Source organism: Nasonia vitripennis, assembly GCF_009193385.2.
Source record: "Nasonia vitripennis strain AsymCx chromosome 2 unlocalized genomic scaffold, Nvit_psr_1.1 chr2_random0003, whole genome shotgun sequence".
Taxonomy (NCBI): Eukaryota; Metazoa; Arthropoda; class Insecta; order Hymenoptera; family Pteromalidae; genus Nasonia; species Nasonia vitripennis.
The window spans coordinates 474,705-485,329 of NW_022279609.1; positions in this window are offsets into that span (position 1 = coordinate 474,705).

The following is a 10,625-nucleotide window of genomic DNA, read 5'->3' on the forward strand; positions in this document are numbered from 1 at the left end:
AAATCTAGCTACCTTACGATGCGAGACTCCTTATACAAGTTTTTTTTTTTAATGCGACGGCAAATTAGAGGAAATCAAAAGAGATCAAACATCAAAGCTCCAAAACAAAAACTCTTAAATCTAGCTACCCCACGCTCGAAGACTTCTTATTTGAGAGTTTATAAAATGAGAGTACGTCTGCAAATCAGAGGAAGGCGAGCAAGAGCGAGAAGCAAAGCTCTAAAGCGAACATTCTTAAATCTAGCTACTTCACGCTCCGTGACTCCTTATACAAGTATTTATTTTTATTGTAATACGTCGGCAAATTGGTGTAAGGCGAGCTAAAGCAAGCCTCCAAAACATAAAACTATAAATCAAGATACTCCACGCTCCGAGTCTCCTTATACAAGTATTTATTTTTTTTTAATACGTCGGCAAATTAGAGGAAGGCAAAAGAGATCAACCATCAAGGCTCCAAAACAAAAACTCTTAAATCTAGCTACCCCACGCTCTGAGACTTCTTATTTGAGAGTTTGTAAAAAGAGAGTACGTCGACAAATCCGAGAAAGGCGAACGAGTGCGAGAAGCAAATGTCTAAAACGAAAATTCTTAACTCTAGCTATCCTACGCTCCAATCTCCATTTACGAGCATTTTTTAAAATAGAGTACGTCGGCAAATTGAACAAAGGCGAGCTTAAGCTAGCCTTCAAAACATAAAGCTTTATTTAGTTTTATTTAATACGTCGGCAAATTAGATGAAGGCAAAAGAGATCAACCATCAAAGCTACAAAACAAAAACTCTTTAATCTAGCTACCCCACGCTCGAAGACTTCTTATTTGAGAGTTTATAAAAAGAGAGTACGTCGACAAGTCCGAGAAAGGCGAGCGAGAGCGAGAAGCAAAGGTCTAAAACGAAAATTCTTAAATCTAGCTACTCCACGCTCTGAGACTTCTTATTTGAGAGTTTATAAAAGAGAGTACGTCGACAAATCCGAGAAAGGCGAACGAGAGCGAGAAGCAAAGGTCTAAAACGAAAATTCTTAACTCTAGCTATCCTACGCTCCAATCTCCATTTACGAGCATTTTTTAAAATAGAGTACGTCGGCAAATTGAACAAAGGCGAGCTCAAGCTAGCCTTCACACCATAAAGCTTTATTTAGTATTTTTAATACGTCGGCAATTTAGAGGAAGGCAAAAGAGATCATCCATCAAAGCTACAAAACAAATACTCTTTAATCTAGCTACCCCACGCTCGGAGACTTCTTATTTGAGAGTTTATAAAAAGAGAGTACGTCTGCAAATCAGAGGAAGGCGAGCGAGAGCGAGAAACAAAGGTCTAAAACGAAAATTCTTAAATCTAGCTAGTCCACGCTCCGTGACTCCTTATACAAGTATTTATTTTTTTTTAATACGTCGGCAAATTGGTGTAAGGCGAGCTAAAGCAAGCCTCCAAAACATAAAACTTTAAATCAAGATACTCCACGCTCCGAGTCTCCTTATACAAGTATTTATTTTTTTTTTAATACGTCGGCAAATTAGAGCAAGGCAAAAGAGATCAACCATCAAGGCTCCAAAACAAAAACTCTTAAATCTAGCTACCCAACACTCCGAGACTTCTTATTTGAGAGTTTATAAAAAGAGAGTACGTCTGCAAATCAGAGGAAGGCGAGCAAGAGTGAGAAGCAAAGCTCTAAAACGAAAATTCTTAAATCTAGCTACTCCACGCTCCGTGACTCCTTATACAAGTATTTATTTTTTTTTAATACGTCGGCAATTTAGAGGAAGGCAAAATAGATCAACCATCAAAGCTACAAAACAAAAACTCTTTAATCTAGCTACCCCACGCTCTGAGACTTCTTATTTGAGAGTTTATAAAAAGAGAGTACGTCTGCAAATCAGAGGAAGGCGACTAAGAGCGAGAAGCAAAGCTCTAAAGCGAAAATTCTTAAATCTAGCTACTTCACGCTCCGTGACTCCTTACACAAGTATTTATTTTTTTTTAATACGTCGGCAAATTGGTGTAAGGCGAGCTAAAGCAAGCCTCCAAAACATAAAACTATAAATCAAGATACTCCACGCTCCGAGTCTCCTTATACAAGTATTTATTTTTTTTTAATACGTCGGCAAATTGGTGTAAGGCGAGCAAAAGCAAGCCTCCAAAACATAAAACTATAAATCAAGATACTCCACGCTCCGAGTCTCCTTATACAAGTATTTATTTATTTTGTAATACGTCGGCAAATTAGAGGAAGGCAAAAGAGATCAAACATCAAAGCTCCAAAACAAAAACTCTTAAATCTAGCTACCCCACGCTCTGAGACTTCTTATTTGAGAGTTTATAAAAAGAGAGTACGTCTGCAAATCAGAGGAAGGCGAGCGAGAGCGAGAAGCAAAGGTCTAAAACGAAAATACTTAAATCTAGCTACTCCACGCTCCGTGACTCCTTATACAAGTATTTATTTTTTTTTAGTACGTCGGCAATTTAGAGGAAGGCAAAATAGATCAACCATCAAAGCTACAAAACAAAAACTCTTTAATCTAGCTACCCCACGCTCTGAGACTTCTTATTTGAGAGTTTATAAAAAGAGAGTACGTCTGCAAATCAGAGGAAGGCGAGTAAGAGCGAGAAGCAAAGCTCTAAAGCGAAAATTCTTAAATCTAGCTACTTCACGCTCCGTGACTCCTTACACAAGTATTTATTTTTTTTTAATACGTCGGCAAATTGGTGTAAGGCGAGCTAAAGCAAGCCTCCAAAACATAAAACTATAAATCAAGATACTCCACGCTCCGAGTCTCCTTATACAAGTATTTATTTTTTTTTAATACGTCGGCAAATTGGTGTAAGGCGAGCAAAAGCAAGCCTCCAAAACATAAAACTATAAATCAAGATACTCCACGCTCCGAGTCTCCTTATACAAGTATTTATTTTTTTTTAATACGTCGGCAAATTGGTGTAAGGCGAGCTAAAGCAAGCCTCCAAAACATAAAACTATAAATCAAGATACTCCACGCTCCGAGTCTCCTTATACAAGTATTTATTTTTTTTTAATACGTCGGCAAATTGGTGTAAGGCGAGCAAAAGCAAGCCTCCAAAATATAAAACTATAAATCAAGATACTCCACGCTCCGAGTCTCCTTATACAAGTATTTATTTATTTTGTAATACGTCGGCAAATTAGAGGAAGGCAAAAGAGATCAAACATCAAAGCTCCAAAACAAAAACTCTTAAATCTAGCTACCCCACGCTCTGAGACTTCTTATTTGAGAGTTTATAAAAAGAGAGTACGTCTGCAAATCAGAGGAAGGCGAGCGAGAGCGAGAAGCAAAGGTCTAAAACGAAAATTCTTAAATCTAGCTACTCCACGCTCCGTGACTCCTTATACAGTTATTTAGTTTTTTTTAATACGTCGGCAAATTAGAGGAAGGCAAAAGAGATCAAACATCAAAGCTCCAAAACAAAAACTCTTAAATCTAGCTACCCCTCGCTCTGAGACTTCTTATTTGAGAGTTTATAAAAAGAGAGTACGTCTGCAAATCAGAGGAAGGCGAGCGAGAGCGAGAAGCAAAGGTCTAAAACGAAAATTCTTAAATCTAGCTACTCCACGCTCCGTGACTCCTTATACAGTTATTTAGTTTTTTTTAATACGTCGGCAAATTAGAGGAAGGCAAAAGAGATCAAACATCAAAGCTCCAAAACAAAAACTCTTAAATCTAACTACCCTACGCTCTGAGGCTTCTTATTTGATTATTTATAAAATGAGAGTACGTCGACAAATCCAAGGATGGCGAGCGAGAGCGAGCCTCCAAAACAAAATTCTCAAATCTAGCTACCTTACGATGCGAGATGTCTTACAAGTATCTCTTTCAAAAAGAGACTTCGTCGACAAATCGGAGGAAGTCGAGCGAGAGCGAAAAGAAAAGCTCTAAAACGAAAATTCTTAAATCAAGATACTCCACGCTCCGAGTCTCCTTATACAAGTATTTATTTTTTTTTAATACGTCGGCAAATTGGTGTAAGGCGAGCAAAAGCAAGCCTCCAAAACATAAAACTATAAATCAAGATACTCCACGCTCCGAGTCTCCTTATATAAGTATTTATTTTTTTTTAATACGTCGGCAAATTAGAGGAAGGCAAAAGAGATCAACCATCAAAGCTCAAAACAAAAACTCTTAAATCTAGCTACCTTACGCTCTGAGATGTCTTACAAGTATCTCTTTCAAAAAGAGACTTCGTCGACAAATCGGAGGAAGTCGAGCGAGAGCGAAAAGAAAAGCTCTAAAACGAAAATTCTTAAATCTAGCTAGTCCACGCTCCGTGACTCCTTATACAAGTATTTATTTTTTTTTAATACGTCGGCAAATTGGTGTAAGGCGAGCTAAAGCAAGCCTCCAAAACATAAAACTCTAAATCAAGATACTCCACGCTCCGAGTCTCCTTATACAAGTATTTATTTTTTTTTTAATACGTCGACAAATTGGTGTAAGGCGAGCTAAAGCAAGCCTCCAAAACATAAAACTATAAATCAAGATACTCCACGCTCCGAGTCTCCTTATACAAGTATTTATTTTTTTTTAATACGTCGGCAAATTGGTGTAAGGCGAGCAAAAGCAAGCCTCCAAAATATAAAACTATAAATCAAGATACTCCACGCTCCGAGTCTCCTTATACAAGTATTTATTTATTTTGTAATACGTCGGCAAATTAGAGGAAGGCAAAAGAGATCAAACATCAAAGCTCCAAAACAAAAACTCTTAAATCTAGCTACCCCACGCTCTGAGACTTCTTATTTGAGAGTTTATAAAAAGAGAGTACGTCTGCAAATCAGAGGAAGGCGAGCGAGAGCGAGAAGCAAAGGTCTAAAACGAAAATTCTTAAATCTAGCTACTCCACGCTCCGTGACTCCTTATACAGTTATTTAGTTTTTTTTAATACGTCGGCAAATTAGAGGAAGGCAAAAGAGATCAAACATCAAAGCTCCAAAACAAAAACTCTTAAATCTAGCTACCCCTCGCTCTGAGACTTCTTATTTGAGAGTTTATAAAAAGAGAGTACGTCTGCAAATCAGAGGAAGGCGAGCGAGAGCGAGAAGCAAAGGTCTAAAACGAAAATTCTTAAATCTAGCTACTCCACGCTCCGTGACTCCTTATACAGTTATTTAGTTTTTTTTAATACGTCGGCAAATTAGAGGAAGGCAAAAGAGATCAAACATCAAAGCTCCAAAACAAAAACTCTTAAATCTAACTACCCTACGCTCTGAGGCTTCTTATTTGATTATTTATAAAAAGAGAGTACGTCGACAAATCCAAGGATGGCGAGCGAGAGCGAGCCTCCAAAACAAAAATTCTCAAATCTAGCTACCTTACGATGCGAGATGTCTTACAAGTATCTCTTTCAAAAAGAGACTTCGTCGACAAATCGGAGGAAGTCGAGCGAGAGCGAAAAGAAAAGCTCTAAAACGAAAATTCTTAAATCAAGATACTCCACGCTCCGAGTCTCCTTATACAAGTATTTATTTTTTTTTAATACGTCGGCAAATTGGTGTAAGGCGAGCAAAAGCAAGCCTCCAAAACATAAAACTATAAATCAAGATACTCCACGCTCCGAGTCTCCTTATATAAGTATTTATTTTTTTTTAATACGTCGGCAAATTAGAGGAAGGCAAAAGAGATCAACCATCAAAGCTCAAAACAAAAACTCTTAAATCTAGCTACCTTACGCTCTGAGATGTCTTACAAGTATCTCTTTCAAAAAGAGACTTCGTCGACAAATCGGAGGAAGTCGAGCGAGAGCGAAAAGAAAAGCTCTAAAACGAAAATTCTTAAATCTAGCTAGTCCACGCTCCGTGACTCCTTATACAAGTATTTATTTTTTTTTAATACGTCGGCAAATTGGTGTAAGGCGAGCTAAAGCAAGCCTCCAAAACATAAAACTCTAAATCAAGATACTCCACGCTCCGAGTCTCCTTATACAAGTATTTATTTTTTTTTTAATACGTCGGCAAATTGGTGTAAGGCGAGCAAAAGCAAGCCTCCAAAACATAAAACTATAAATCAAGATACTCCACGCTCCGAGTCTCCTTATATAAGTATTTTTTTTTTTTTAATACGTCGGCAAATTGGTGTATGGCGAGCAAAAGCAAGCCTCCAAAACATAAAACTATAAATCAAGATACTCCAGGCTCCGAGTCTCCTTATACAAGTATTTATTTTTTTTGTAATACGTCGGCAAATTAGAGGAAGGCAAAAGAGATCAAACATCAAAGCTCCAAAACAAAAACTCTTAAATCTAGCTACCCCACGCTCTGAGACTTCTTATTTGAGAGTTTATAAAAAGAGAGTACGTCGTCAAATCCGATAAAGGCGAGCGAGAGCGAGAAGCAAAGGTCTAAAACGAAAATTCTTAACTCTAGCTATCCTACGCTCCAATCTCCATTTACGAGCATTTTTTAAAATAGAGTACGTCGGCAAATTGAACAAAGGCGAGCTCAAGCTAGCCTTCACAACATAAAGCTTTATTTAGTATTTTTAATACGTCGGCAATTTAGAGGAAGGCAAAAGAGATCAAACATCAAAGCTCCAAAACAAAAACTCTTAAATCTAACTACCCTACGCTCTGAGGCTTCTTATTTGATTATTTATAAAAAGATAGTACGTCGACAAATCCAAGGAAGGCGAGCGTGAGCGAGCCTCCAAAACAAAAATTCTCAAATCTAGCTACCTTACGATGCGAGACTCCTTATACAAGTTTTTTTTTTTTAATGCGACGGCAAATTAGAGGAAAGCAAAAGAGATCAAACATCAAAGCTCAAAACAAAAACTCTTAAATCTAGCTACCTTACGCTCTGAGATGTCTTACAAGTATCTCTTTCAAAAAGAGACTTCGTCGACAAATCGGAGGAAGTCGAGCGAGAGCGAAAAGAAAAGCTCTAAAACGAAAATTCTTAAATCTAGCTAGTCCACGCTCCGTGACTCCTTATACAAGTATTTATTTTTTTTTAATACGTCGGCAAATTGGTGTAAGGCGAGCTAAAGCAAGCCTCCAAAACATAAAACTATAAATCGAGATACTCCACGCTCCGAGTCTCCTTATACAAGTATTTATTTTTTTTTAATACGTCGGCAAATTGGTGTAAGGCGAGCAAAAGCAAGCCTCCAAAACATAAAACTATAAATCAAGATACTCCACGCTCCGAGTCTCCTTATATAAGTATTTATTTTTTTTTAATACGTCGGCAAATTAGAGGAAGGCAAAAGAGATCAACCATCAAGGCTCCAAAACAAAAACTCTTAAATCTAGCGACCCAACGCTCTGAGACTTCTTATTTGAGAGTTTATAAAAAGAGAGTACGTCTGCAAATCAGAGGAAGGCGAGTAAGAGCGAGAAGCAAAGCTCTAAAGCGAAAATTCTTAAATCTAGCTACTTCACGCTCCGTGACTCCTTATACAAGTATTTATTTTTTTTGTAATACGTCGGCAAATTGGTGTAAGGCGAGCAAAAGCAAGCCTGCAAAACATAAAACTATAAATCAAGATACTCCACGCTCCGAGTCTCCTTATACAAGTATTTATTTTTTTTGTAATACGGCGGCAAATTAGAGGAAGGCAAAAGAGATCAAACATCAAAGCTCCAAAACAAAAACTCTTAAATCTAGCTACCCCACGCTCTGAGACTTCTTATTTGAGAGTTTATAAAAAGAGAGTACGTCGTCAAATCCGATAAAGGCGAGAAAGAGCGAGAAGCAAAGGTCTAAAACGAAAATTCTTAACTCTAGCTATCCTACGCTCCAATCTCCATTTACGAGCATTTTTTAAAATAGAGTACGTCGGCAAATTGAACAAAGGCGAGCTCAAGCTAGCCTTCACATCATAAAGCTTTATTTAGTATTTTTAATACGTCGGCAATTTAGAGGAAGGCAAAAGAGATCAACCATCAAAGCTACAAAACAAATACTCTTTAATCTAGCTACCCCACGCTCGGAGACTTCTTATTTGAGAGTTTATAAAAAGAGAGTACGTCTGCAAATCAGAGGAAGGCGAGAAAGAGCGAGAAGCAAAGGTCTAAAACGAAAATTCTTAACTCTAGCTATCCTACGCTCCAATCTCCATTTACGAGCATTTTTTAAAATAGAGTACGTCGGCAAATTGAACAAAGGCGAGCTCAAGCTAGCCTTCACATCATAAAGCTTTATTTAGTATTTTTAATACGTCGGCAATTTAGAGGAAGGCAAAAGAGATCAACCATCAAAGCTACAAAACAAATACTCTTTAATCTAGCTACCCCACGCTCGGAGACTTCTTATTTGAGAGTTTATAAAAAGAGAGTACGTCTGCAAATCAGAGGAAGGCGAGCAAGAGCGAGAAGCAAAGCTCTAAAACGAAAATTCTTAAATCAAGATACTCCACGCTCCGAGTCTCCTTATACAAGTATTTATTTTTTTTGTAATACGGCGGCAAATTAGAGGAAGGCAAAAGAGATCAAACATCAAAGCTCCAAAACAAAAACTCTTAAATCTAGCTACCCCACGCTCTGAGACTTCTTATTTGAGAGTTTATAAAAAGAGAGTACGTCGTCAAATCCGATAAAGGGGAGAAAGAGCGAGAAGCAAAGGTCTAAAACGAAAATTCTTAACTCTAGCTATCCTACGCTCCAATCTCCATTTACGAGCATTTTTTAAAATAGAGTACGTCGGCAAATTGAACAAAGGCGAGCTCAAGCTAGCCTTCACATCATAAAGCTTTATTTAGTATTTTTAATACGTCGGCAATTTAGAGGAAGGCAAAAGAGATCAACCATCAAAGCTACAAAACAAATACTCTTTAATCTAGCTACCCCACGCTCGGAGACTTCTTATTTGAGAGTTTATAAAAAGAGAGTACGTCTGCAAATCAGAGGAAGGCGAGCAAGAGCGAGAAGCAAAGCTCTAAAACGAAAATTCTTAAATCTAGCTACTCCACGCTCCGTGGCTCTTTATACAGGTATTTATTTTTTTTGTAATACGTCGGCAAATTAGAGGAAGGCAAAAGAGTTCAAACATCAAAGCTCCAAAACAAAAACTCTTAAATCTAGCTACCCCACGCTCTGAGAATTCTTATTTGAGAGTTTATAAAAAGAGAGTACGTCGTCAAATCCGATAAAGGCGAGCAAGAGCGAGAAGCAAAGGTCTAAAACGAAAATTCTTAACTCTAGCTATCCTACGCTCCAATCTCCATTTACGAGCATTTTTTAAAATAGAGTACGTCGGCAAATTGAACAAAGGCGAGCTCAAGCTAGCCTTCACAACATAAAGCTTTATTTAGTATTTTTAATACGTCGGCAATTTAGAGGAAGGCAAAAGAGATCAACCATCAAAGCTACAAAACAAAAACTCTTTAATCTAGCTACCCCACGCTCGAAGACTTCTTATTTGAGAGTTTATAAAAAGAGAGTACGTCTGCAAATCAGAGGAAGGCGAGTAAGAGCGAGAAGCAAAGCTCTAAAGCGAAAATTCTTAAATCTAGCTACTTCACGCTCCGTGACTCCTTACACAAGTATTTATTTTTTTTTAATACGTCGGCAAATTGGTGTAAGGCGAGCTAAAGCAAGCCTCCAAAACATAAAACTATATATCAAGATACTCCACGCTCCGAGTCTCCTTATAAAAGTATTTATTTTTTTTTAATACGTCGGCAAATTGGTGTAAGGCGAGCAAAAGCAAGCCTCCAAAACATAAAACTATAAATCAAGATACTCCACGCTCCGAGTCTCCTTATATAAGTATTTATTTTTTTTTTAATACGTTGGCAAATTAGAGGAAGGCAAAAGAGATCAACCATCAAGGCTCCAAAACAAAAACTCTTAAATCTAGCGACCCAACGCTCTGAGACTTCTTATTTGAGAGTTTATAAAAAGAGAGTACGTCTGCAAATCAGAGGAAGGCGAGTAAGAGCGAGAAGCAAAGCTCTAAAGCGAAAATTCTTAAATCTAGCTACTTCACGCTCCGTGACTCCTTATACAAGTATTTATTTTTTTTGTAATACGTCGGCAAATTGGTGTAAGGCGAGCTAAAGCAAGCCTGCAAAACATAAAACTATAAATCAAGATACTCCACGCTCCGAGTCTCCTTATACAAGTATTTATTTTTTTTTAATACGTCGGCAAATTAGAGGAAGGCAAAAGAAATCAAACATCAAAGCTCCAAAACAAAAACTCTTAAATCTAGCTACCCCACGCTCTGAGACTTCTTATTTGAGAGTTTATAAAAAGAGAGTACGTCGTCAAATCCGACAAAGGCGAGCAAGAGCGAGAAGCAAAGGTCTAAAACGAAAATTCTTAACTCTAGCTATCCTACGCTCCAATCTCCATTTACGAGCATTTTTTAAAATAGAGTACGTCGGCAAATTGAACAAAGGCGAGCTCAAGCTAGCCTTCACAACATAAAGCTTTATTTAGTATTTTTAATACGTCGGCAATTTAGAGGAAGGCAAAAGAGATCAACCATCAAAGCTACATAACAAAAACTCTTTAATCTAGCTACCCCACGCTCGAAGACTTCTTATTTGAGAGTTTATAAAAAGAGAGTACGTCTGCAAATCAGAGGAAGGCGAGCAAGAGCGAGAAGCAAAGCTCTAAAGCGAAAATTCTTAAATCTAGCTACTTCACGCTCCGT